The 27,893-nt window shown below is 38.7% G+C and overlaps 1 pseudogene; it reads left to right on the top strand.

Annotated features, from left to right (window-relative positions):
- Positions 1-7,909: 7,909 nt before the first annotated feature.
- LOC102970056 lies at positions 7,910-8,639 on the top strand (annotated as a pseudogene).
- Positions 8,640-27,893: the final 19,254 nt, after the last annotated feature.

Raw genomic sequence — 27,893 nt, 5'->3', positions numbered from 1 at the left:
TTAGCCTACTTGGAAGTCTGCCCTTCATGTAGTCAACTGTTAACAGGCACCAGGTATTATAAGCAAACTTTGCTTCTTCTAGGAACCTGCTCCTGTATATCAGAGAGGAGTTAAGGTGACCACAGGCAGCTAGGCAGCCTTCACACAATGCATCTACCACAGGTAGTAACTACTCGAGATGGGCACATCACTACAACCTGGCAGCAACAAGAGAAAGTAAAAGAATTTACGAATCAGATACAAAAATTTAAGAGTATCAAAATGCATGAAGACAGTTCCACATGTCCATATTCATGTTGATAATTCTGAGTCATTAATGTGACACTAGGTTCACTCTATTCTAGTTAAATTGAAATTTTACCCTTGTAAAATAATGTGTGGCCATTATCATCCAGTTAATATAAACTACAACTACCCTATTCTGTCTTTTGTGGTTTCCTTAACCGCTATACATTATCAAGATTAATTAAGATTCCCTTCATTGTGTGTATCTACAGTTTTTCTTTTTTATAATTGTTTCAACGTTAATTTAGTTTTTAAAGAGACAGTATGAGCCGGGGAAGGGCAGCGAGAGAGAGAGAGAGAGAGAGAGAATCTGAAGCAGGTTCCAGGCTCTGAGCTGTCAGCACAGAGCCCAACACGGGGCTCGAACTCATAAACTGCCAAGATCATGACCTGAGCCAAAGTTGGAGGCTTAACCAACTGAGCCACCCAGATGCCCCTACAGTTATATGTGATACCAATTCTGAACGACTACAGTTGTTTATGACATGAATTCCTTTAATAAATATTTCCCCCTCACTAAATAGAGATGCTTGATTTCCCTTCTCACTAATTAGTATGCTTGCTTTCTTCCATAATGTATGCAGTTTTATTTACATAATTTTGACTGAAGTGATGTAGGTGTATGTTATTTACCTTAGTTCCCAGAGGAGAACTTGCTATCATACAGTTTATAGATATCATTCCTCTCAAGTTTTGTTCATAAAACTGAATGATCTACTGAATGCTTTCTCAGTCTGATTCACTTGACAAGTAATGCCATGTCTGCGCTAAAAGACCCTCAAGCACATAGTACTGGAATAAAGTAACAGATATTTATTACCAGAGAAAGTAAAATAAATTACACTCATTTATCAGTATGTCAGGAATGCTGAGAAGCTAGATCCAGGACCACCTCCCTTAAGCCTCTGTCCTGTCTTTCCTTAATTTGTTCTAGATTTACGTACTCTTCTGGAGAGAGGACATGGTTAAGAATGCAAACTCAAGTCATAAATCATGGTAGCAATTCAGAACATGGGTTGATTAGAATCCAATGTCTTTCACAGGGAAACTCTGAGAAAATTATTTACCTTCCCTCACTCATTTTTCTCCTTTATGCAAGAGTGATGATGATGATGATGATGATGATGATGATGATACCCACCTCATAGGGTGGCTATACAAATGCAGTGCCCATATTCAGTACACTTCCTTTATAAATTTCCCTTCCTTTTGTATTTTTTCTTTTCTTTTAGGGAAAGAAAACCATTTTATTATTGAAGAAGCATTAAACCTAAATGCACATCACAGGAAGTATGCAAAAGATTGCATAGACAGAAAGAAATCTCACCCCCAGTTTCATGCATGTCTTCAACATGAACAATAAGTAGTCCTCAAGACAGTTTGATAGTACCATTTGTCACACATAGTTTATCCTAACTTTGCCTGGTAATTAGAGTGACCACCTGTGTTACTTAACTGACTTTATCGGAAGAAAAATATAACTTCTCATCTTTATGACAGCAGGTAGTGCTGTATCTTGGAATAAGGCACCCATCTAAGCTAGGTTCCTCTCCTCCTACAGAAACTGGAAGAAAGATGCTTGCTTCCTCCTATCTGCCTTAAATTACCCAGCAGTTTGATCTTTTCTTTTCAGTATTTTTTAAGGAAGTTCAACTTAAAAAAAATTGAGATACAGGGTTGCCTGGGTGGCTCAGTCATTTGAGCATCTGACTCTTGATTTTGGCTTAGGTCATGATCTCACAGTTTGTGAGTTTGAGCCCCTCATTGCATCAGGCTCTGTGCTGACAGTATGGAGCCCGCATGGCATTCTTTCTCTCTCTCTCTCTGTGCACCTCCCCCCACCCCCGTCTGTGTGTGTGTTCTCTTGCTCTCTTTCTCTCTCAAAATAAATAAATACACATTTAAAAAAATAAAATGAAAATTGAGATATAATTGACCAATACCATTATATTAGATTCAGGTGTGCAGCATAATGATATTTGTATACATTGTGAAATAATAACCACAAGGCTAGTTCTTTCAATCTTAGTGAATTTTTATATACCAATGTAAGATATTTGGAAAATCTCACCATACCTGAATATCAACTCATTCTTGTTTCCATTTTCAAATATTTCTCAACACTTTTCTGGAACCACTTAGTGAAATCCTAAGTCTCTTGGTCAGTTCAGGTTTCTTTCTAAGGAACAAAGGCCACATTCCTTGTTAGTGACTGGTGCTTTCTTCTGATCTAAAGAAGAAATTGCAGACCTATTTTTTATCTCTTTTTTCTGGAAAATGCCTAGTAATCCTTTGATGCTCATTAAGGATGAAATGGTAGTCACAGTTTGAATTAATGACTGAGCTGTGGCCGTGTGTATAATGCTTACCGTCCTTTGCCAGTACCTGTATTTATAGTGACAAACTCCTAAAAGCATAGCAAAGCAAACCTTATATCCAAATTATAATAGCAGATGCTTAGAGATAATGGAATAAGGCCACTGCCTCTGAGGGCAGCAGCTGGAGCCTGTCAAAGCCAGTTTAAGGGGTCTGACTCACACTAAGAAGAATCACAACACAGAGATCAAAATCTCAAGGGCGTTTATTTATAATAAAGAGGGAAATTACCAAGCAGAGTGGAAGTACTTCTTACCCACAGGGCAGTAGCGTCCTTTCAAGCTCAGAGACCCCCTTACTTTGCAGTAGTGACAACACTATCTGAAGGGGTTTAGTGCTAAGAAATACCTCATAATTATAACTTTGTGCTTCACACCCAAAGGAGGCTGAAGTGGAATGTACGACCTCTGAGTCTCTATTTGGATATACACATCACAGCACCATGTGTTAAGTGGTATCTCATAGTAAAGAGGATTTTGACAGAATCCAAGACAGTCCTATTTATAAAAACACTGATGTGAATATAGATTTACAAGTGTGAATATCACCAGAATTTAAGTTTAAAAGTGGAAAGGGGAAAAAATCACGGGGAAAGACAAATTTCTGAAGCACAATTTATGGAATGCTTTTAACCACTAATACTTTCTAGTCTAAGAGCAGCAAACCTATTGAGCCAGTTTCTTTAACTGCACTGCCCCCTGGTGGTAACATGACTTAGTCCGTTGGCAGAAAGAGGCAGATCAGGGTGCCTGGCTGTGGGTTAAGTTTAAGCTCTTGATTTCAGCTCAGGTCACAATCTCACGGTCAGGGGATTGAATCCTGTGTCAGGCTCCAGGTTGAACACGGAGCCTGCTTGGTATTCTCTCTCCTCTCTCTCTGCCCCTCTCTCCCACTAGCTCCTTCTCAAAATGAATAAACATCAAAAATAAAGAAAAATAAAGAGGCAGGTTGGGAGTGAAGGAAATAGATGAAAGGCTGTAACAGGCAGGGGCAACAGGTCAGATAAGAAATAAAATAGAAGTTTTTGGAAGAGTGGTCAGAAGATCCTGCCAGTGGGGATGTTGGGGAGAGAGCCCCTGGCCCCTTGTAGGAGCTGCTTTTGACCACCTGTGTTGGTCAGCTCTCTTGAATTCCCTAGGACAAACAAGATTATGCTTGTTTTGTTTTGCTTTGCTTTGCCTTGAAGCTCCATGCAGGGTAGGTGTCATGATACCAGGTCACGCTTAGCCACACTACCCTGTGCTCCCTATCATCTTGGAGAAATGTGGCCTAGGAAATTGGATGACACTACTCCTCAAAAATACACTTGGCAGAGGAGATGGCAGAATAGCTCAGTAGCCCAGAGGAAGCCCCTATGCAGAGCATTTGACTCTTTTTACTACTTTGGAGGCTAAGCCAAAGAAGGGCCTTGGTGCTTGTTTATAATTTATGTCTATCTAATTTCAGTGAGGTGAGGAGGCCTATAATGAATATCACATTTAGAAGATGTTTGAGAAATAAAGAAAGAAAACTAGAAACAATGCTGAGGAATACAGAAAGTGCAGGGACTGTGGCACAGGTGATTGTCACAACTGAGCATTCCATTCAGTTCTGAATTTCCTCCTAGCTAAGGAAAAACTAGAAATACAGGAACTAATATAGTTTGCACTGCATGAAAGGAGACAATACAACTGTCCTTCAGAGATACATAATTTCTGTAACTGGATGGAGGTATTGGCTAATACTGTGGTGTTAATCATTTTTCAACATATAAATATATCAAATCAACATGTTGTATACCATAAACTCACACAATGTTATATGTCAATTACATTTTAATAAAGCTGAGGCAAAATTTGAAATGTTTTCACATACATAGTTCCTGGAATAAAATTGGAAGAGGAGTTTATCCTAGAAATTCTAGACTCATAAATAAACACCAAATTGAAAGATCCAAATGCATAGTTGATTCTCTTCCATGGGAGCTTGCAGACCTGTCACTATATCTCGTTTAGTACTAGAGGTGATGAATAGTTCCCATTTGTCAGTGATTCCTAACCTCTGGTGGGACCCCTAGTGGGCCATGGAGTTATTGCAAAGTGTCCATGAATCTAGACTAGATGCATAATTTCAGGAGTGAAAAAATAATCTTTTGTGCAAGTGTACCAATATTTTTCAAAAAATATGATGACTATAACTGGTAAAATACAAATCTATGTAAAATAACTACTGAATTCACACTAGCTTTTGGTTATTATATATTTTCTTAATCAGATTCTGCTAACAATACAAATGTTAAAACTTGGTATTACAAGTAGGTCCTTATGCTTGACAAAGTTGTAAACCATCACTGGTACAGACTGTCTAGATGGTGTTACTGCTCTGAGCAGAGAGGGCAGACTCCCCACCCCACCCCCCCCGCCCCCACCCCCACTTCTTCCCCAGTCACTACTCAATAACTGTTTTTCATGTTCTGAGATGAGCTCCAAGAAAGACACCCATGTGCTCAGATGCTCTGGGCTTTGTTCAGTAATCAGCTTTGTGGCTTTAGGAGGCCCAAAAGAACTTCAGGGCTTTCCACTCCGAGCACTTTGTTCAGGAAGCTTAAGAGACTTGTTGTGGTTTCAGAAATGACATGCTTGAAGTTTCTGGAGTTGGCACAAACTACTGCTCCTGCTCAAATGGATGGTAGGAAGAGAGGCAGCCATAGGGGCTGGAGGCCCAAAAACCGAAGCTGTGGTTGTCTCCACAGACAACAACTCTTTAGCAAGCTTGCAATTGCTCCATACCCCTTTCATGTGGGCAAAGAAAGAACTTTATCAGACAGAGTCTCTGTTCTCTTGAAACACTAGGGTGAGAGGAGAGGAAGTTGGGCAATAGATCAGGGCAGAATTTTCAACAGGGAAAATCACGTTTCTGTTGAGTTCTTCCTTATCACAGGGGCAACTCCACACCCCTGGATATGTCATACATGCTTGCATGCTGACTGATGCTCAGACTGCAACATGAGGCCCCCCCCCAGGAGGAAAATGCAGAGCACTCTGAAGCTAGCCTGACGTCTTAAGCCACTGTGTTCCGGATTGCCTGGCTTGGCTTGGCTATTTAAGGGCAGAGGCCAATGGCTGCAAGATTTCAAAGCTAAAATGGGCATTGCAAACCCTTGTGAGAGAAGCAAAGTTACACAGTATTTCAGCCTTGCCTTCTGCCACAGTGCCATTAAACAAGCCATCCAATCACCACCCAAGGACAAACTGCCACATTTGTTAAGGAAAACACCAAGGTCACAAACTGTACATTTTTAATTACAACTCTGAGGGCACATATAGACATATAAATTTGAGTACCTAGCCAAAAATGTCTTTCCCACTATTTATCTTATCTCCTCAGTTGTACCACTGAATATTTATTTCTTTGAGTCAAGAGTGTTTTCGATCTCTTAGAATACAAACATTCTGGTGGGTATATCTGGTAGGATCAGAGGAAATGACTGGTATCGGAAGGTGGGGCAGAGTGCTGGGAAGGGGAACAGAATGATAAAAGAGAATAAAGAGTCAAGACAGATTGTGCTTACAGCTTGGAATGTTTGGAATAGAATCTGTAATCCATGGTCAGAAACCAGGTGGCTAAAAGCAAAATCACACCTGGACAGAGCTCCAAATTCTAGCTTGAGGCCCAAATTCTCAGCTCGCCCTCCTTTCCTGCCAAGACCTTCTCCCCTCTGGCTGACTTAACCTCAAACTTCAGACTCTTTTCTTACTCCCTTTGCTCCAGCAAACCTGCCATATAATAAGCACTAAACCAAGGAAATGTTCACTCACAATCTTGACTCTTCAGGTAAGGAATTCGACTTCTGTTTTCTCTTGTAAAAGGGGGCTAGTGCCATCATGGTTCCCTGATGCTAAAATAACAAACAAAAAACGTATTCCTTTGAGTTTCTGAACTCTGGAAACATTTTTAAATGTGTACATTTAATATGGTAGTGTTTATTTATATTTATATATATATATATATATATATATATATATATCCCAAAAAGCTGTTACTAAATACTTGGTGTATCTTCTAATTAATGGCCCCATAGAACTACAAACTATATATAGGGGTTTTTTTTTTCTTTTCTCTTTCTCACAAGTTAATGTGAGGAAATTAATGTGATAATTCTTAAGAAAACTTAACAGTATATCAAGGTAGACAAAAAAAATGCTACGGGATTTTTTCTTAGAGGGCCTGCTATCTCTTGAATGATGGTTCAAATGATTCCCAATGACATCCTGTGTAACAGACACATGACACTCTTTCCTAAAGGCACAATTTATAAGGTTGGGTTCTATTAGTGGAAAACTCTTATATCATAAAAATGTCCTGATCATTGGGGTGCCTGGATGGCTTAGTCAGTTAAGCGTCTGACTTGATTTTGCCTCAGGTCAGAGAGAAAACAAGCAGGGGAGAGGCAGAGAGAGAAGGAGAGAGAGAATCCTGAGCAGGCTCTGCCCTGTCATCTTAGAGCCTGACATGGGGCTCGATCCCACAAACCATGTGATCATGACCTGAGCCAAAACCAAGAGTAGAACATTTAACCAACTGAGCTATTCAGGTACCCTATGGAGTTCTTAGTTACTCCAAGACTTGTTAAGGTATGGTGACTGCTTTAGTAATGAAGGCTTTTGGGCTCCTGGCAGATGAAGAAAGAGGAAGATTTGGGTACAAACCAACCATGTGGTACCTCTCCATGATACCAGGTGAATGGCTCCAGCTCTTCTTCCTGGTCTATTCTTTAGAAAATTTTTATATAGGAGGTATTTTCTCTCAAGTATTAGACTTCAGGATACATGGTGTATCCTGGGCCCCTGGGGTTCTGACTATGGTCAGTATTTTCAGATTCCAATAATCTGACTTTCTCAAAGTTAGGTGTAAAATCTTGGCAATCAGGATTCAAACTTAGAACCACTGGCCTGTGTCCTCTGGGGATAAACATATTTTTGCAGCCAAGTAGGGATATTAAATGTTAGATATTGAATTAGACATTCAACAAATATTTGTTGAATAACTACTATGTGCCAAGTTCTATACTAGGCATAAGATATGCAAAGATGAATACATGCTCTTACAAACTAATAGGAAAATATGATAAGGACATGATCTAGAAATTCACAGAAGAGAATTCTAAATGGTCAATAAACACCTTAAATGTGTGTGATTCACTAACAATTAAAAATATGTAAGTTTAGAGTCACTATGGGGAGCCCAGTGCTGCTAGATGCAGGTGACCATGTGGCAGCTGCTGGCTCGAGCCAGTGGGCCACTCCTGTGAGTGCTGCTGTCAGATTCTTGGGCAGCCCCACCTGCCAGTGCTGGACTATGGATGTTGCTCCTGGTGCCAACTCTTGAGGATGTTTCCATTCTTGAAAAGCCCAAGCTTAAATTTGCTGAAAGGGCAACATCTGTGTGTGCCAAAAGTGAGAGGAGAACTTAAAAGTGACATATGAGGACCTTCTACTGAAGCTACTGAGTTCATAGAAGGCAGTTGTGCAATCTTGGCACTAGGTGGTGGTCACCTCCATTGGAGCCATTTTGAAATGATGCACCTGACAATGTACTGCTCTGTGGACCCCAAGAACATATTTGCCTTATGAAGAGTACTAGCCCCTTTTCAGCCCATCACCTGCAAGGGTATGACACACATGGGAGCCAAAGGTGCCATTGATCATTACATGACTGGCCCATAATAGAGATGGGTGGGCATTGTGAATTCAAAGAGGTACAAGGCTTACTTGACCAGGTGCCCACAAGTTTCCCTTCTGAGCAAAGGCCATGAGTGTGTGACTCTAGAGAAGATGTGGAAAGATCAAGAGGAATGAGAACAGAACAACTAAAACCCCTGGACCTTTGAGCGTATAGCCACTGCCAATGTGCTGAGGATATGGAAAGTCCTGAGCCCCTATAACTTGACCCAGAAGGCGCAGTTCTGGGGCAAGTCCTATATGCCTGAACATGTGTAGTGAGAATGTGAGAAATAAATGTACGAAGGCTACTGAGAGAGAAAGAATCTACATCTTTAATGCCCTCAGCCTACCCTTAAAGTCTTTGGGTAGCTCTAATGTCTAACCAAGGTGCAATATATGAGTAAATGATTTCTGAAAATTTGTACAACATATGTGGATTTTTTTATATCTTTTTCAAGTTTTTATTTAAGTTCCAGTTCATTAACATGCAGTGTAATATTCGTTTCAGGTATAGAATTTAGTGATTCGCCACTTTCATACAATACACAGTGCTCATCACAAGTGCACTCCTTAATCCCCATCACCTATTTAACCCATCCCCCCTGCCCACCTCCCCTCCAGCAACCCTTGGTTTGTTGTCTATAGTTAAGAATCTGTTTTCTTATTTGCCTCTCTCTTTCCCCCTATGTTCATCTGCTTTGTTTCTCAAATTCTACATATGAGTGAAGTCATATTTATCTTTCCCTGACTAATTTATCTCATTTAGCATAATACTCACTAGCTCCATCCACATCATTAAAAATGGCAAGATTTCATTCTTTTTGATGGCTGAATAATATTCCTGTGTGTGTGTGTGTGTGTGTGTGTGTGTGTGTGTGTGTGTGCGTGTCACATCTTCTTTATCCATTCATCAGTCAATGGACATTTGGGCTTTTTGCATAATTTGACTATTGTTGATAATGCTGCTATAAATATTGGGGTGCATGTATCCCTTTGAATCAGTACTTTTGTATCCTTTGGGTAAACACTCACTAGTGCAATTGCTGGATCATAGGATAGTTCTGTTTTTAACTTTTGGAGGAAACTCCATACTGTTTTCCAGAGTGGCTATACCAGTTTGCATCCCCACCAACAGTATAAGAAGGTTCCCCTTTCTCCATATCCTCACCAACACCTGTTGTTTTTTTTTTGTGTTGTTAATTTTAGCCATTCTGACAGGTGTAATGTGATATCTCATTGTAGTTTTGATTTGTATTTCCCTCATGATGAGTGATGTTGAGCATCTTTTCATGTCCCAGAAGAAGAAGAGAGAAAAGGGGGTGGAAGGTTTATTTGAGGAAATTATAGCTGAAAAGTTTCCTAATCTAGAGAAAGAAACAGACACCCAAATCCAGGAGGTACAGAGAACTCTCATCAAAATCAACAAAAGCAGGCTACCCAAGACATGTTGTAGGTAAATTTTCAAAATATAGTGATAAAGAAAAAATCCTAAAAGCAGCTAGATAAAAGAAGTCCCTAACTTACAAGGGAAGACCAATAGGGCTAGCAGCAATATCTCCATAGAAAAATGGCAAGCCAGAAGGGCTTGAATTCAATGTGCTGAATGGAAAAAATCTGCAGCCAAGAATACTCTGTCCAGGAAGGCTATCATTCAGAATAGGAGAGATAAAGAATTTCCCAAATAAAAACTAAAGGAGTTTGTGACCACTTAGCCAGCCCTGCAAGAAATATTAAAGGGGACTCTTTGAGTGGAAAGGAAAGACCAAAAGCAACAAAAACTAGAAAGGAACAGAGAAAATCTCCAGAAATAATGACAAAACAAGTAATAAGATGGCACTAAATACATATCTATCAATAATTACTCTGAATGTAAATGGACTAAATGCTCCAATCAAAAGACATAGGGTATCAGATGGATTAAAAAAAAAAACAAAACAAAACACAAGACCCATCTATATGCTACCTGCAAGAGACTCATTTTAGACCTAAAGAAACCCGCAGATTGAAAGTGAGAGAATGGAGAACCATCTATCATGCAAATGAATGTCAAAAGAAAGCCAAAGTAGCAATATCAGACAAACAAGATATTAAACCAAAGACTGCAACAAGAGATGAAGAAAGGCATTATATCATAATAAAGGGGACTATCCACCAAGGAGACATAACAATTGTAAATATTTATGCCCCCAACTTGAAACAACTCAAATATATAAAACAATTTATATCTGTTGATTTTTTAAAGTACATTATATTTACATTAAATAGAATTTGAAAATTACCTCAGGAAAAAAATAAGTTAAAATGAGAAGTCATTTCACTCACATGAGGACTTTAAGAGACAAAACAGATGAACATAAGGGAAGGGAAAGAAAAATAATATAAAAACAAGGAGGGGCACAAAACAAAAGAGACTCATAAATATGGAGAACAAACTGAGGGTTACTGGAGGGGTTGTCGGAGGGGGGATGGACTAAATGGGTAAGGGACACTAAGGAATCGACTCCTGAAATCATTGTTGCACTATATGCTAACTAATGAGAAGTCATTTTTTATTTTATTTTTTTATCTGTTTGACAAAGGCTAAAAATAATGGTTATATCCAGTGTTAGAAGGTGGATAACTTTCCTATACTGTTGATGAAATACCACTTTTCTAGAGGAGTTTGTCAGTATGTATCAAAATAAAAATGTTTATCTTAACCTGATAATTCCCATTTTGGAAATGTAAATAAAGGCAGTAATACAAAAGCTCAAAGATGTGTATTCAGATTTTCATTGGAGTATTTTTTATAATAGTGGTTTCATATAAGTCTTATTTACAGTAGTATTAAGTAATTTACAGTATATCCTTTCGGTGGATTGCAGTGCAGTTGATTATGTATTCCTATGTTGTTAGGTATCCATAATATATCATCAAGTGAAAATAACAGAACACTAGAAACAAGCTCATCCTATTTCTGTTTTTAAAAAATATACATACTTATACACATACTAAGAAATTAAGAAAGATCCTCCAAGATGATTAACATGGACTGATCTTTCATATATTTTTTAGGCTTCTCTGTAGTTCTCTAATTTTTTTGCAATGAGCTTTAGTTACTTTTATTATATGCAAAAAAAGTATTGAAATATAAATATCAAACACTCTTTCCTCAAAGATATCACATTTGTATACACAGGCAAAAATTTTTCAAGCTGCAGTAAAAGTAGTTTAATAATTCTAGAATTGTCAGAATTGGCAGAGCTAAGTTGTAAGTTCACCTCTCTTTTCAAAGCCCAAAGCCCAGTTCCAGGAAGGGGATCCAGACAAGTCTTACTTTCTTATCCTTCAGTGAGCCAGCCACTCCAGTCCTTTTCTCAGCATTTTCCTGCTTATGGTAAATCAGATCCAGGTGATGTCATTTTCTTGAGCAGGAGCAGAACTAAAATTAATTAGGAGGTTCCTAAGTTCCAAGCACTCTGGAACTTAGGACACTTGGACACTTACATATTCTCTACTGGTAAGGTGTTAATAAAGTAACTGGCCCCAAATTAACAGGGCCATGATTCAAATCTAGTCCTCTGATTCCAAAAGCCATGCTATTTCCATGGGTTCCTCTGTGTCTACTTTTGTGTATTTGTGTGTTCATCAACATATAGATTCTTGTTTTAGTGTGAAATAGTTTGTGCCTATATACCTGCACTTAATTGGGTCTTCCTTAGAAGAGGCCTATAGTGGGAACAATTCTCTCATGCCCTAGCCTTTTTAACTGGCTAGAGACCTGCACACTCCAACCACCTACCCATCCATCCATCCATCTATCCATCCATCCATCCATCCATCCATCCATCATCTCCATTTATCCATCCTTCCACCTAGTATTTGTTAAGAGCAAATAGCTTGCAGTTTAAAAGCATGGTCCATAGAACCAAATTGGCTGGGTTCAAATCATAACTCTACCATTTACCAACTATGAGACCATGGGCAAATCACTTAAATACTTGTGCCTCCTTTTTCTGTAAACTGGGGATAATAACAGTACTTACCTCACAATATTGTGCACATTAAATTAATCAATCTAAAGTACTTAGAGTCATGCCTGGAATATAATAAATACATTTCCATAATGATTAATATCATGTGCCAGGCACTGGACTTGATAGTAAATTTCTAAATGGAACAAAATAGGTTTTCTGCCTTGAAGACTAGCTTATAGTCTAGGGGCAGAGACAGGCACACCTATGGCCATAAACACAGAGTTCTTTGGGGGCAGCACTGGAGAGGGTTGGCATCAAGGAGGCTTGCCAAGGAAGAGATTGTCTAATCTGAAGTCAACCAGTTAAAGGTTGAAGAAGACCTTGTTAAATCTAAAGTCAACCAGTTAAAGGCAGGGAAAGGCAAGAGTGTGTGGCAAGCTTGAGGTACCCAAGTGGTTCAGAACAACTGAGGGGCAGAATGCCAGAGAGATGTGGGAGAGATGAAGCAGGAGAGGGGAGGTTAGCTGGCTCTTGCTCTCTGTCAACTTTTGTAGAAGTTCTTTAAATTTTGTGGAGCTGACTACAGCCCTTCCCCTTGACTTGCATTTAAACCTTTTTGCCTGTTATTGCCCTTAATTAATAACAACACATCAGACCTGAAAGATAAGGTTGGAGGTCATGGGTAAAAGCTCTCCTTTCATCATGCTTTCAGTTTCTGGGGTGAAATGACTGAGTGTTTCAGCTATGCCAGTGTCTGGAAACTTTATCACATTTATAGGCTTAGACTGTGGAAGTGGGATTAACAGCTTTGAGGAAAAGTGACTCCCCCAGCCATCATTTGACAGACTTTTTGGGACCGGCTGTCTCCCAGTACAGAGAACAAGGACATATACTGGGCCCACACTCCTGCCTTCAGTGGAAATCATAGCGTGCCTGGCAGACTGGCCAGTTTTATTTTACAGTTCTTATGTTGTCTTTCTCAACAATAATTATCTACCAAGAAAAGAACTTGAATGCTGAAATTCCCACTAACTAGGATTTTATAACTGTCTTGACTATTCTCAAGTATACTATTCTCCCTCTATTTCTTTGTTTGCCTTAAAGTATCAAGTATTAAAGTGTTTTTTATTAATAATTTTTGTATTTAAATTTTTTAAATATTGGGGTGCCTCAGCGGCTCAGTCGGTTAAGTGTCCGACTTTGGTTCAGGTCATGATCTCGTGGTTTGTGAGTTGGAGCCCATGTTGGGCTCTGCGCTACCAGCTCAGAGCCTGGAGCCTGCTTCGGATTCTGTGTCTTCCTCTCTCTCTGCCCTTTCCCCATTTGTGTGCTCTGTCTCTCTCTCTCTGTCTCTCTCTCTCAAAAATAATTAATTAAATAAAATATTAAATAAAATTTTTTTAAAAAATTTAATGTTTATTTTTATTTTAGAGAGAGAGAGAGAGCGACAAAGCATGAGCAGGGGAGGGGCAGAGAGAAGAAGACAGAATGCGAAGCAGGCTCCAGGCTCTGAGCTGTCAGCACAGAGCCTAACACAGGGCTTGAACTCACAGACAGAGATCATCACCTGAGCCGAAGTTGTACACTTAATTGACTGAGACACCCAAGCACCTCATTATTAATCTGTTTTAACTAATGTCTATTCACAAAAATTATGTATTCTTAATTTTTGTCTTTAATCAGTGCATTTTCTCTGTGAAATATGTGTCTCTCTTTCAATTTTGAGATTCTCTTTGAAAGTAATGTAAAGGAATGCATGGGTGGCTCAGCTGATTAAGCAACCAACTTCAGCTCAGGTCATATCTCACAGTCCTTGAGTTGGAGCCCCACTTCAGGCTCTGTGCTGAGGGCTCAGAGCCTGGAACCTGCTTCAGATTCTGTGTCTCCCTCTCTCTCTGCCCCTCCCCTGCTACTCTGTTTGCTGTCTCTCAAAAATAAACATTTAAAAAATTAAAAAAAAAAAAAGTAATGTAAAGATGCTTGCAGGGCACCTGAGTGGCTCGTTTGGTTAAATGTCCAACCCTTCATTTCATCTCAGGTCATGATTTTATGGTTGTGAGGTCAAGCCAGTGTTGGGCTCCGTGCTGAGCATGGAGCCTGGTTAAGATTCTCTCTCTCCCTCTCCCTCTGCCCCTCCCCTGCTTGCTCTCTCTCTCTCTCTCTCTCTCTCTCAAAAAAAGAAAAAAAAATGCTCACTGGACTGGTTACCAGTTTCCAGAGAAGGTTCAAACCTCGTTACCTGTATCTTCAAGAGCATTTCTGTAGGTCTGTCATAACATCTTCAGTGTTTCTCTGTCGGCTTCTGCTTGCTTTCTGTTTTTTGGTGTAACATCCTCCGTAGGGTATTTTTGGCAACAGGGCTTGTCTGAATCAGTCTCCCTTTCATTTCTGAGGCAAACCAGTGATTCATCTTTGTTACAGGATTTCACAAACACTGCTATACTGTTTTGTATCATTAAGGTTTGACTTAGGGAAACAGATCAAGGAGAATTATCTCACGGGCATTCAACTTTCCAGTTATGTCTTCACTGTTGCTCCTGTCAACAGTACCTGGAAGAGTGTGAGTGCAGGTGAAAGTCTCCTGGGCCTGATTTTAATACCACCCCTGCTCAGGAGGCCACAGAATGTGTGGAGGAAGAAAGTGGAAATTGCAAGTGCATTAAAGAGTAATAAAATTATGTGTGTCCCGATGTACTATACTGAAGACATAGGATCTCCTATATTGTATTCCTGCCAAAAGGATGTAGTCTAATGATGATGGAAATAATCAGGCACATCCAAATTGTGAGATATTTTGCAAAACAGCTAGCTTGGGATTTTCAAAAAATGTCAGTGTAATGAAAAACAAATGATTGGGGAATTATCCTAGATTAGTTCTCAAAATGTGCCAGCAGCATCAGCATCACCTAAGAATTTATTGGAAATGTGGAATCTCAGCACAGCCTCCCTACCAGACTCAGAATCAGAATTTGGATTTTAACAAGGACGCCCAGGTGATTTGTGAGCACATTCAATTCTAAGAAGCTCTGACCTAATGTACAATTCATATTCAAATTTCCCCAGATGACCCAGTAATATCCCTTTTGGCTATTTCCCAATCCACCCAACTCCATATTTGAATCTAATCAAGTATCACACAGTGCATTTAGTTCTTAGATCTCTTTATCTTTTAATCTAGAACTGTGGCGCTCAAACTTTAGCATGCATCAGAATCACTTGGAGGGTTTGTTAAAAAACAGTTTGCTATCTCCTAAGGCGAAGGGAAAAAAAGCAAAAGTAAACTGTTGGGACTACTCCAAAATAAAAAGCTTTTGCACAGCAAAGGAAACCGTCAACAAAACAATGGGAGAAGATATTTGCAAATGGTATATCCAGTAACAGGTTAATATCCAAAATATATAAAGAACTTACACAACTCAACACCAAAAAAAAAAAAAATCTCATTAAAAGATGGGCAGAGGACCTGAAAAGATATTTTTCCAGAGAAGATATACAGATGGCCAACATGCATGTGAAAAGATGCTTAACATCACTAATCGTCAGGGAAATGCTGATCCAAACTACAAGGAGATACCACCTTACACCTGTTAGAATGATTAAAATCAAAGACAAGAAATAAGACATGTTAACAAGGATGTGGAAGAAAAGGAATACCCACACTGTTGGCAAGAATGTAAATTGGTATAATCCCTGTGGAAAACAGTATGGAGGTTTCTCAAAAACTTAAAAATAGAAATACCAGGGCACCTCAGTGGCTCAGTTGGTTAAGTGTCTGACTCTTGATTTCAGCTCAGGTAATGATCTCACGGTTCATGGGATCAAGCCCCACATTGGGCTCTGTGCTGACAGCACATAGCCTGCTTGGGATTTTCTCTCTCTCTCTCTCCCCCTTCCCCACTCTCTCTGTCTCTCTGTCTCTCAGTAAATAAACTTTAAAAAATAGAAATACCATGTGATCCAATAATTCCACTGTTGGATATTTACCCAAAGAACACAAAAACACTAATTTGAAAAAAATATATGCACCCTATGTCTATTGCAGCATTATTTACAATAGCCAACATATGGAAGCAAATTAAATGTCCATTGATAGCTGAATGGATAAAGAATATTTGGTATATATATGCAATGGAATATTACACAACCATAAATATATGGGATCATGCCATTTGAGACATGGAAAGACTTAGAGGGTATTATGCTAAGTGAAATAAGTCAGACTAGGAAAGACAAATACTGTATGGTTCCACTCATATTTAGAAACTAAAAAAGTAAAAGCAAATTAATAAACAAAAACCAGAATCAGACCCATAAATACAGAGAACAAACTGATGGTTGTCAGTGGGGAGAGGATGGGAAGAAGGGCAAAATGGGTGATGGGGAGTGGAAGATACAGGCTTCCATTCATAGAATGAATAAGATGGGAATAAAAGGCACAATATAGGGAATATAGTCAGTGATCTTGTAACAACATTATATGGTGACAGACCGTAGCTACACTTTTGGTGAACATAGCATAATGTATATACTTGTCAAATAACTATGTTGTATGCCTGAAACTAATGTAACATTATGTGTCAACTATACTCAAATAAAAAATAAAAGAAATAAAAAACAAACTTAGATATCTTTACAGGATTCCAGGTAGATCAAAACAAATTCTATAAAATTTAGTGTTTTTGTGGTGCCTTTGTCTTATCATTTCACACTGTAAAAAAATAGGCCTCTTCCCAAGTGCATTTCAGAGACTATGTATTGAGCATCTGCAATAGGCACTGGATTCCAAGACAAAAAATAAAGACAAGATTGCTGCCTTCCAATGCACAGGGTATGGGGTGGGAAAATGTTGGGATAGCTGGTCTATATCATAGCTCTGGTGTCTGGTTTAAAGAAAAAATAGAATATCAAAACAAAGCATATTTATGAAATCCTTTGATTATGTTAACAATAAAAATAAAAAATCGTAGGGGAAAAAAACAGACTCCCCACCAACCCCATTCCTGCATACACCATCCAAGAGTTCCTAGAGGTGAGATCAGATGCTATTGGCCCTGGGACCACACTGTGAGTAGCAAATAAATAATAGTATTAGCTCAATGTTAAATTTCTAAGTGTGATAATTATATTTGTAAAGGTAAAAAGCCTTTGTTTTTGGAGATTCTTGCTGAAGTATTTAGAGATGTAGTATCATGATATCTGTAAGTAACTCTCAAAAGATTTAATAAAATAAATAACTAGCTAGATGGATGGATCATGAATGCATAAATGAATGGATAGATGGGTAAATGGATAGATTAATAGAGCAAACATGGCAAAATGTTAACAAGCAGTGAACATTGAAGAATAGTGAACATAGTGAACAAAAAAAAATAGTGAGGTAACCCATAAATTGTGGGGGAGGAAAATTTCCTCAGCCCTTTTAGGTTCACTACCTGGGGCCTTGCATCTTATATTGACAAAAAACAGATTAACAGAAATAAAAGCATACACATTTTATTTGATGTTAATTTTTATCAGGCATGGGTTTTTCTAGAAAAGTGAAGACTCAAAGAAGTGGATAGGGCTGAGAGCTTATATACCATTTTTTAAAAAGTCTATTTATTTATTTTGAGAGAGAGAGAGAAAGCACAAGTGGGGGGAGACAGAGGGAGAATGTTGGCGGGGGGGGGGGGCGGGGAGAGAGAGAAAGAGAATCCCAAGCAGGCTCCACACTGTTAATGCAGAACCCCATGCAGGGTTTGAACTCATGAACCGTGAGATCATGATCTGAGCCCACATCGGGTGCTTAACCAACTGAGTCACCCGTTTTTAACAAAGAATGAGAAATTATGGAGATATGACAAGACAAAGGAAAAGGTTTGGAGCTTCCAAGGGTGCCTGCCAAACTGTGCAAAAATAGATATATGGAGGAAACTAATGAGTCATAAGGGCTATCTCAGCAGGTTTGTTTGTACAAGTCCATCTTGGGGATAGGGGATCTATGGTAGCCCTTATTTCTCAGGACTTTCTCCCTTTAGTCAGATAAGGAAATCTCTGGGAAGACTTCTTTATGTATCTGTTGATTCTCAAGTATCTTCAGCTCAAAATAATCTTTATGCCTAAGGAGTAGCAGGGTTCAGAACACACTAACCCAAAATATGACACCTTAGCATATTGAATATCTTAAGCTGGAGGAGTTTGAGAAATGGCAGGTGAAGGAAGGACTGTCTGACTTCCTTCATCTCTGCTGAATTAGGTTTTAAGACCTTTATGTGAGAGGTGTCCTCCTTATAACTGAAGGGAAGGAGTGTCCTTACCTCCAAAGATACAGAGACACTGAGGGAAGTCTGAACCCATAGGCCTTGCTGAGTTTCCCCCAATTTACCACCTTAATTCATACCATTTTGCCCTATTACATTTTCCCATGATTCTCCACATCAAACCTAATACAAAAACACTCAGGCTTAATCACTTCTTTTGATCTTGTTTCTTTATGAAGGCTCCCATGTCACATAAAACTTATATTACATAATTTATGTGCTTTTTATGTTGATATGTCTGGTGGCAGTCTAATTCACAGGATCCCAGCCAGTGAACGTAAGGAAAGCTTTTTTTTTCCTACTCCTATGATGTCATATTTTGGAATGGCATAGTCTGATCTCCTTCAAAGCAAACGAAAAGTGTTTACATCGAGGTGGTAGCTCTTATTGTCCCTATTAACAGTACGCCAGTGTGGAGAGTGGAAAAAGCAGTCTTTGGGCAGGTTTGATCTGCACCACTAAGGCCACTGGATGAGCAAAGTACAGTACATGCTCAGTAACTGGCCCTTAGGATTTTAATGTGAAAAGCTGAATGAGAGCTGCTCTCATAGATAGTGTTTTGTGCCATAAGGACCAAAAGTAGTCATGACCCTGTTGAACTGACTTTTTTCATTAATACTGTTTAAGTCTCTAGTCAGTCAACCAACATCTTTTACTATTCCTATGGGATGGCGGGAATATTTTACCCTTGCCCTCTGTGTCCAGACAGCAGCCATCCCTAGGGGCCTACAGGAGGAAATACTTCAATCTCTGAGAGGGGTGGTTCAAAGAACTCTGGTGAAGGTGAGGAAGGAATGCAGATTCTGCTTCAGGTAATGCCAAACTAGAGATCTGTGGCCTGGGTAGAACTCTTAGGGCCTTTGGGATTCTGTTTTCTTGTATGTAGCCTGGCCATTGGACTGGAGCAGGAATTTTCAGACTGTGAAACCTTCAGACTTTGTGCTTTGTGGAACCTTCAGAGATTCTCTGAAGAGAATTCAGGGACTGCTGGAAGGAGTGAGGATCACCCTTCAGGGCTGGGGGACAGTCCCTCCCTACTCTGACCACACCTGTGAACCATACACCCATGCACAGCAAATGACAAAGTCCTAATGGGCATTATAGGATCTCTGATGGTGGATGGGACACTGTCAGGAGAACTGGGGTGGCAGGGTGGGGACAGAATACAAAGGAAAGTAGAGTCCTCTTCTGGGACTGAGAAACACACAAGAAAGCCTCATTCTTGTCAACATTTGTTGAGTGCCTCCTAAGTTAGGCCAGATGGTCTACATAAGGACTGAGAAGGAGGTGGAGGAAGTACAAGGTCCAACGTGACCACACAAGGCTTCATAGAGGAGATATTTTTCAGTTTGGTCCCAAAAAGGAACTGATTCTGAGACTGGTGTATGTCCTGCCTTTACCCTGCATACCAATGAGAGAGTAGTCTTTTCATGTTGCTGTTGTAAATGTCCTGTGAAGCTCTGTGCTTCAGGAAGAAATGCCAAGTAACCCCTAGCACCAGGCAAAATTTGTCATAAATTGTGAACCTAAAAGAACAGGTCACCTTTGTCAGACCATTTCCTGTTGCTTGTATTTAGCTATAATTCTAAGCAAACAATTTTGCCAGTGAGCTGTAGTGTTTGCACTGACCATTTTTCAGTTCCCACATGTCCAGATGCTTTCTTAACAGCACCTCTTGCCATGGTGGACTGTCCCACCAGCCAGGCCCAGGTCTGTAGACTGTTTCCTGTTACTGGAAGACATGACAATGCCAGCTAAAATTTCTTGTGTTTAGCATCTGCCCTTGCCAAAAACCCTCACCCACAGTTACTGGCTAGTTATTAGTCACCAATACATAAATTTTAGACTATTTCTTTGAAACATGTGAGTAGCATTGCATTTGCTATTTGTTTCAGGTTTGGTCCAGTAATTGGTCCTAGTTTACTAGTTACTCATCCAGTCATTATTCCAGGCACTAGAAAATAAGCCTTCAACATGTTGTAGCCCCATAGACTCAAATGTTGCAATAGGTAAGAGTCTGATATTTTTCTTTAAGATGAAGAGACCAGCCTCAAATTGAAGCTGTCTTCTGGGTTTGCACTTCCTCCCACTACATCTACTGCTGCTTCTGGTTATAGTGACCAGTTCACAGTCTTGCATAAAAAACTGAGCCTTTCTGAACCTTAGTTTCTCATTTATAACATGAGACGGTTGCAGGCTCCTGAATGGCCATGCTATCTTTGGCCTGATTCCATGCTGTGTCCTCCACTTAAAAGCTTGTACCCACCCTCTAGACCAATTTTGCCTCTCAAGAGATATTTGGCAATGTATGCAGACATTTTGGGTTGTCACAACTTGGGGTAGGGGTGTGAATGGCATCTAAAGAACAGAGGCAGTGATACTACTAAATGTCCCATAATGCACAAGACAAGCCCTCACAACAAATGATTATCTGGCCCAAAATGTCCATAGTGCCAGGTTTAGAAACCCTCTTCTAGACCTCTACAAGTCCTGTAGCCTTCAAGTTAAGTGTCACTTCCCACAGGACACCTTAGCTAATGCCCTAAATTGAACATAAAACTGTCAGAACACTTATCCCCATATGCTATAATTGTTCTCTTTTGGAAATAAGGTAATATTTCTTGTTTAATGTTTTATGTCTCTCTTGAGTTTAGCACATAATGTAGTTGAACAAAGGGATGGATAGATGAATGAATGGATAATTAGTTAGCTAGGGCTGACATAACCAAGTACCACAAACTGGTACTTGGCTTAAACAACAGAAATTCAGTTTTTCACAGTTCTGGAGGCCGGAGGCCCATCAAGGTGTCAGCAGTTTTGATTTCTTCCGAGATCTGTCTCTTCAGCTTGCAGATGGCTGTCTTCTTGTTGTGTCTGCACATGGCCTTTTCTCTGTGTACACACATCAAAATCGCCTCTTATAAGAACACCAATCGGATTGGATTGGGGCCCTTCCTAACCTTTAATTTATCATCTCTTTTTAATGTAATCACCTCTTTCAAGTCCCTGTTTCCAAATACAATCACATTCTGAGGTTCTAGGACTGAGGTAGTTAGGACTTCAACATATGAATTTTGGGACGGACACAATTCAGACCATAACAGATTTTTATTATCTCTTACATTCTGAGATTCAACTCCATAGGAAGGTTTCAGTTGAGGAAGAACAATTCTCCTGATCCCTTCCCAATTCTGGCTTCTCTTCAACAATCTCCCCACCTTCTGCCTCCAAATCACTGAGAGTTGTGGGATCAGAAAATGAAAATCACCGGGTGTCATCTTGGAGCTAACACCCTTACACAGGTGACCAAAGTCAGATACCAGAGCATGGTGAGGTCCTACCTCCACCAGGAACAAGTTCAATGATCTTGGGCAATCTCAGTTCCCACTCTGAAAAGTAGGATAATGTTTATTGTCCAACCTCTGAGGGTTGGTGCCAGGATTCATCAAGACAATGCATAAACTATGCCTATGCAGAAACTATGCATAAACTATGCATAAACACAGTGCTTGGCACATAGTAAATATTCAATAAAGGTTAGCTTTATTTGCCATTGCTTTCAGGGGGAGGGCAGTAAATTAGACATCTTTTTATATCACAGTAGTTTTTTTTTTTCGCCTTAGAAAACTTTGATCTTTGCAAGGCAAAACATTTTGCTTTGTAAGTCTTTTTTTTAGTTGATATTATAGATAACTTGAGAAACCCAAATGTCATCTAGTTTTTACTCACAACTCCTACCCTAGTACCCTATGTGCCACCAACTCTCCAAAGCTAATGACAGGCTAATGGGAAAATGGAAGGAATGGAGTCCATTGGACTTGGATTTCTTCTGCCAATCTTGTCATCCCCCTCACCCATCCTATCATCCACTCCTTCATTAAACTTGTGGATTCTACTTCTTTACTACCTCCTAAAGATTTCTCTTTTCCTACAGGCCTCTCTCTCCACCTTGGCTGGGACCCTCACTCTTGCTTGTCTGGTGCCACTTTAGAGCTTGGCTTCCCTTCACACCCACCCCCTACTCTGCTCTTAGTTTGATCTTGCCAGCATAAAATGCCTCAGTGGCTTCCCTTAGCTTTCAGAATAAACTTCAAACTTCTTAATCCCAAAGCCTTTTCTAATTTGTCCCCTAATTCCTTCTCCAACCTTCTCTCTCTCCCAGCCCCTCCTCCTAAAGGCATTGTGCTGTGTCACACTTCTGTGCCTTTCCACATGTCACACGGTCTACTTCCGATCTTCTTCCATCCTTCACCTAGCCAACTCTTACTTGTTCTTCAAACATCTACCTCTTCCAGGAAGCCTTTTTACTCCCTAAGCTCCAGTTATAGCTTTTATTTATTCAGGGAAATTTGAATACAGTGAAATGCAGAGATTTTAAATGTCTAATTCAAGGAGTTTTAATAAATTTATACACATCCATTTAATCTCTACCCAAATTAAGATATAGAAAATTCCCTTGTGCTCCCTCCCAGTCTATCTCCACCCACCCCCACCCTGCATAAGCAACATTCTAATTTCTATCACCACAGATTAATTTTTACCTGTCCTTAAAATTTATATGAACAGAATCATATGGTATATACTCTTTTGTCCATATGTGTGTGGGTCTATTTTTGGACTGTCTAGTCTATTCCTTTCATCGATTTGTCTATCTTTACGCCAATACCATACTGTCTTGGTAAGTAAGTCTTGTAATTCTTGAATTCAGATTATTCAGACCTTCAACTTTGTTCCTCAAGAAAATTTTGGCTAATCAAAGTATTTTGCATCTCCATATAAATTTTAGAATCAACTTGCCAATTTCTTCCAAAAAAATAAAATGCCTGTTGGAATTGTGAATGTGACTGTAATTGCACTGAATTTATAGAATTTTGAATTTAATTTCAGGGAAAACTGACACAGTAGTATTCAGTCTTCCAGTCCCTGAACATAATATACTTCTCCATTTATTGAGGTATTTTAAATTTCTCTCATCAATGTTTTTGTAGCTTTTAGAAGTTTTGACTGTCTTTTATGATATATGTTGCTAAGCATTTTATAATTTTGATACTATTATGAATGAGATTAAAAATTTTTCATTTCTCAGTTTTTACTGTTGATATGTATAGAATTGATTTTTTACATTGACCTTGTATATTGAGACCTTCATAAATTTACTTTATGAGCTCTAGTAGTTTTTTAGATTCCATAAGGTTTTCTATATATCATATCATCTGTAAAGAGAAATAGTTTTGCTTTTTCTTTTCAGTGTTTATACTTCCTGTGTCTTTTGTCACCTTATTACACTTTTTTGGACTTCTAAAATGGTTTTGAATAAAAGTGAGTGTAGACATCCTTTTCTTGCTCCTGATCTTAAATCCTTTCATTTAGAGTTTAAATGAAAGTCCAATTTCAGTAGGTTTTTAAAAACTGCCTTTTACCAGACTAAGGAAGATTTTTTATATTTTATTTTTTTAATATAATTTATTGTCAAGTTAGCTAACATACAGTGTATACAGTGTGCTCTTGGTTTTGGGGGTAGATTCCCATGATTCATCACTTACATACAACACCGAGTGCTCATCCCAACAAGTGCCCTCCTCAATTCCCATCACCCATTTTCCCCTCTCCCCCACCCCCACCCCCCTCAACCTTCAGTTTGTTCTTTGTATTTAAGAGTCTCTTATGGTTTGCCTCCCTCTCTGTTTGAAACTATTTTTCCCCTTCCCTTCCCACATGGTCTTCTGTTAAGTTTCTAAAGTTCCACATATGAGTGAAAACATATGATATCTGTCTTTCTCTGACTGACTTATTTCACTTAGCATAATACCTTCCAGTTATACCCACATTGTTGCAAATGGCAGGATTTCATTCTTTCTCATTGCCAAGTAGTATTCCATTGTTTATATAAACCATGTCTTCTTTATACATTCATCATTTGATGGACATTTGGACTGTTTTCATAATTTGGCTATTGTTGAAAGTGCTGCTATAAACATTGGGGTACATGTGCCCCTATGTATCAGCACTCCTGTATCCTTTGGATAAACTCCTACTAGTGCTATTGCTGGGTCATAGGGTAGTTCTATGTTTTTCGAGGAACCTCTGCACTGTTTTCCAGAGTGGTTGCACCAGTTTGCATTCCCACCAAAAGTGCATGAGGGTTCCCGTTTCTCCACATCCTTGCCAACATCTGTTGTTTCCTGAATTGTTAATTTTAGCCACTCTGACCAGTGTGAGGTAGTATCTCAATATGGTTTTGAATTGTATTTGCCTTGTGATGAGTGATGTTGAGTATCTTTTCATGTGTCTGTTGGCCAACTGGATATCTTCTTTGGAAAAGTATTCATGTCTTCTGCCCATTTCTTCACTGGATTATTTGTTTTTTGGGTGTTAGTTCTTTATAGAGTTTTGGTACCAAACCTTTATCCAATATGTCATTTGCAAATATTTTCTCCCATTCCGTCGGTTGCCTTTTGGTTTTGTTGATTGTTTCCTTTACAGTGCAGAAGATTTTTATCTTGATGAGGTCCCAATAGTTCATTTTTCCTTTTATTTCTCTTGCCTTTGGAGACATGTTGAGCAAGAAATTGCTGCAGCTGAGGTCCAAGAGATTGTTGCCTGTTTTCTTCTCTAGGGTTTTGATGGTTTCCTGTCTCACATTTAGGTCTTTCATCCATTTTGAGTTTATTTTTGTGTACGGTGTAAGAAAGTGATCCAGTTTCATTCTTCTGCATGTTGCTACCAGTTCTCCTAGCACCATTTTCTAAAGAGACTGGCTTTTTTCCATTGGATACTCTTTCCTGCTTTGTCAAAGATTAGTTGGCTATACATTTGTGGGTCCAATTCTGGGTTCTTTATTCTATTCCATAGGTTTATGTGTCTGTTTTTGTGCCAGTACTATACTGTCTTCATTATTAGTGCTTTGTAGTAGAGGCTAAAGTCCAGGATGTAATGCCTCCTGCTTTGGTTTCTTTTTCAACATTACTTTGGCTATTCGGGGCCTTTTCTCGTTCCATACAAATTTTAGGATTGTTTGTTCTAGCTTTGAGAAGAATGCCAGTGCAATTTTTATTGTGATTGTGTTGAATGTGTAGATTGCTTTGGGTAATATTGACATTTTAACAGTATTTGTTCTTCCAATCCATGAGCGTGGACTATTTTTCCATTTCTTTGTGTCTTCTTCAATTTCTTAAGTTTTTTATAGTTTTCAGCATATAGATCTTTTACATCTTTAGTTAGGTTTATTCCTTGGTATTTTATTGTTCTCAGTGCAATTGTAAATGGGATCGATTCCTTGATTTCTTTCTGTTGCTTCATTATTAGTGTATAGAAATGCAACCGATTTCTGTACATTGATTTTATATCCTGAAACTTTGTTGAATTCATGTATCAGTTTTAGCAGCTTTTTGGTGGAGTCTTTCAGGTTTTCCATTTAGAGTATCATGTTATCTGCAAAAGGTGAAAGTTTGACTTCTTTGCCAATTTGGATGCCTTTTATTTCATTTGGTTGTCAATTGCTGAGACTGGGACTTCCAACACTATGTTAAACAACAGTGGTGAGAGTGGATATCCCTATCGTGTTCCTGATATTAGGGGGAAAGGTTCTCAGCTTTTCCCCATTGAGGATGATATTAGCCATGGGCTTTTTACACATGGCTTTTATGACGTTAAGGTATGTTCCTTCAATCCCTACTTTCTTGAGGGTTTTTATTAATAAAGGATGATGTATTTTGTCAAATGCTTTTTCAGCAGGATCCTATGGTTCTTATCTTTTCTTCTATTAATATGATATATCACATTGATTGATTTGCAAATATTGAACCAGCCCTGAAGCCCAGGAATGAATCCCACTTGATCATAGTGAATAATTCTTTTAATATACTGTTAAATTAGATTTGCTAGTATCTTTTTGAGAATTTTTGTACCCATGTTCATCAGGGATATTAGCCTGTAATTCTCCTTTTTAATGGGGTCGCCATCTGGCTTCATTCTTCTGCACAGAAGAATGGCTTCATAAAATGAGTCCAGAAGATTTCCTTCCATTTCTTTTTTTTTTTTTTTTTTTTATTTTTTGGAACAGCTTGAGAAGGATAGATATTAACCTCTGCTTTAAATGTTTGGTAGACATTTGGGAAGCCATTTGGCCCAGGATTCTTGTTTATTGGGAGTTTTGATAACTGATTCAATTTCTTCACTGGTTATGGGTCTGTTCAAATTTTCTATTTCTTCACATTTGAGTTTTGGAAAGTGTGTGGGTATCTAGGAATTTGTCCATTTCTTCCAGGTTGTCTAGTGTGTTGGCATATGATTTTTCATAGTAGTCTCTAATAATTGTTTGTATTTCTGTGGTGTTCCTTGTGACTTGTCCTCTTTCATTCATGATTTTATCTATTTGGGTCCCCTCTCTTTTCTTTTTGAAGAATTCTGGCTAGGTATTTATAATTTTGTTTATTCATTCAAAAAACCAGCTCTTAGATTCATTGATCTGTTATACTGTTTTCGTTTTTGTTTTTGTTTTTTGGATTCTATATTGTTTATTTCTGCTCTAAACTTTATTATTTCTCTTTTTCTGCTGACTTTGAGGTTTCTTTGCTGTTCTGCTTCTACTTCCTTTAGGTGTGCTGTTAGGTTTTGTATTTGGGATTTTTCTTGTTTCTTGAGATAGGCATGGAATGCAATGTATTTTCTTCCTAGGACTGCCTTTGCTGCATCCCAAAGGGTTTGGATTGTTGTGTTTTCATTTTCATTTACTTTCATATATTTTTTAAATTTCTTCTTTAATTTCCTGATTGATCCATTCATTCTTTAGTAAGACGTTCTTTAACCTCCATGCATTTGAAGGCTTTCCAAATTTTTTCTTATGGTTGATTTCGAGTTTCGTAGTGTTGTGATCTGAAAATATACATGGTATGATTTCAATTCTTTTATATTTATTGAGGCCTGTTTTGTGACCCAGTATATGGTCTATCTTGGACAATGTTCCATGTGCATTCGAGAAGAATGTGTGTTTTGCTTCTTTTGGATGAAAAGTTCTGAATATCTGTCAAGTCCATCTGGTCTAGTGTATCACTCAAGGCCATTGTCTCTTTATTGATTTTTCTGCCTAGATGATCTGTCCTTTGTTGTAAGTGGATTATTAAAGTTTCCTGCCCTTACCATATTCTTATCAATAAGATTGCTTATGTTTGTGATTAATTGATTTGTATAATTGGGTGTCCAAGTTGGGAGCATAAATATTTATAATTGTTAGCTCTTCTTGATGAATAGACCCTGTAATTATAATATAATGCACT

Source organism: Panthera tigris, chromosome B1, assembly GCF_018350195.1.
Source record: "Panthera tigris isolate Pti1 chromosome B1, P.tigris_Pti1_mat1.1, whole genome shotgun sequence".
Lineage (NCBI taxonomy): Eukaryota > Metazoa > Chordata > Mammalia > Carnivora > Felidae > Panthera > Panthera tigris.
Note: the sequence above shows the minus strand (reverse complement) of the source record. Positions and strands in the feature narration are given on the sequence as shown.